Source organism: Urocitellus parryii, chromosome 12, assembly GCF_045843805.1.
Source record: "Urocitellus parryii isolate mUroPar1 chromosome 12, mUroPar1.hap1, whole genome shotgun sequence".
NCBI classification, from domain to species: domain Eukaryota; kingdom Metazoa; phylum Chordata; class Mammalia; order Rodentia; family Sciuridae; genus Urocitellus; species Urocitellus parryii.
Window position 1 is genome coordinate 79173026 of NC_135542.1, and position 2007 is coordinate 79175032.

The following is a 2007-nucleotide window of genomic DNA, read 5'->3' on the forward strand; positions in this document are numbered from 1 at the left end:
TGTAGCCAATCTCCTAGACTGCAAGGCTTGATTTGCTGGTGAGGGAGCCCTGCTGTGAGATTTTAATGAAAGATCATAGTGGCCCTCCAAGGCCGGCAAAGAGCTATGGGCCCTGGAAGACCCGAAATAATCTGTTTTACTTTTAATGGCAGCCATTTTATATTCATTAAGATCAAAATGCAGTTTTGCAGGCAAATTGCAAAGCTGTTCCACTCACAGCTTGAGAACCTGGAGGCCCTACAGCTTTTTATCTTGTTCATAAGCAAATATGCAGTTAATATCTTTTAATATGCTTTGATGCTTGCTACCTTATGGGTACATTGTACCAGAGGTTAGAGAACTGCATGTTTCCTTGGCACAGTCAGCCAGGAACTAAAGCGGCTGTCCTTTTATTTCCATAATGGCAGAAGAAATGAGTCTCTCTCTCTTTTTGTCCCCCTCCCCATTTTTTTTTTTTTTAAATATGAGCTCTGCTCAAATAAATTGTAAAGCCCTGTATAGTGTACATTCAGGGTCTCAGTGAAGGTGCAGTTTTTTACTGGGATCCATCTGTTGGTGGTTTATATTATTTAAATTTATACAGTCACATTATTTAAATGTAAACAGCCAAATAAGATAGGATCAAATCATTGGCATCTGGAAACTGTGCTCTCATCCTCTTTGATTGTGAGGTTGTCTGCATTAATAATGGAGTTCTAAAGACTGTGATTCCACCTGATATACTGTATGACCTTAACAGTTGTGATTTTATCAGGGTTTCACTGTAGTAGAAAATGAAGGTATTTTGCAGCTCATTTCCAGCAAAGCTAGTTTGCATTATCTTCTGTCCAGAGCAGTCCTGCCTGTTTTGTGTGTTATAAAATACCCCCACCCCATTGCCCCCTTTCTGCTCTGCAGCTGTACTTCCGGTCTGGAACCATGTTGTAGATTAAATTCCATCAGATTTCTTGTAAGGTAAATGGCATTGTGCTTAATGAAAAGGAAGGAAGGAAGGAAGGAAGGAAGGAAGGAAGGAAGGAAGGAAGGAAGGAAGGAAGGAAGGAAGGGAGGGAGGGAGGGAGGAAGAGGGGACAGAAGGATTGAGGGAGAGTAGGGAAAGGAAGGAAATCTGCATCTACCTCCTCCAGTTCATAAACTTATGTCTCATCTCTAAGACAAGAAATAAGGTTGATATAAGTAGATCTTTTTATTCAACCCATGACCCCATCTTAATTCTGCCTTAAGCAATAGGTTAGAGTTAGACATCATTGTCCAGAATCATAGGACTGTTTGCGATAGTTGAAAAAGCAAAATGTAGGAGGTAATTTGGGGCACCAAAAAGGACAGTCAGGCTTATTTCCACTTTCTTGAATATTTGGAGTCTAGACCTATTAGGAAAACAGACAGACCTTCACCCTTCACCCAGATTATTTTGAGTTTTGAATGTGCCCAGGGCATCAGGGATTTAGAGCAAGGCTGGGGGCAGAAACACTTTCTGTGTGTGAAGGCAAAGCCTTCCCGTGTTATCCAGTAGATGAGGGTGCCCTGCATTCCTTTTTCACTTAATAGTCACTGGATTTCCAACCATCTGAAAGAACACAGGTCTTTAAGAAAGGGAGGCAACCTCTTTATGAAAGATAATACCCATTGTGGTGTCTCCAAAAAGTAATGTGCATTAAGACAGCGCCATAGAAAAGCTAGCCTTTGTAGCTCCAGGTCCACCCAACCTCTGTACTTAACCATGCCCCACAGGCATATTATAATATTGTATGACATGTTTACAAGTCCTAACATCTTACTCGGTGTAACTGCATAGCTTCTTTGCAGACTCAAGAATGCAGGCTTTGACTGTCTGATGAGGGAATTTGATAACCCCTTCTCCCTGGATCTCAGGGTGAGTGAAGGTGTCTGGCCTGCCAAGGCACAATATAACGGGCTTCTGAAAACACTCAAAGGCAAACGTAAATGTGTGGATGGGCAGCCAGCCAGGGTGACCTGGGGGATGGGGCCAGATGATTTTAAGCAGGT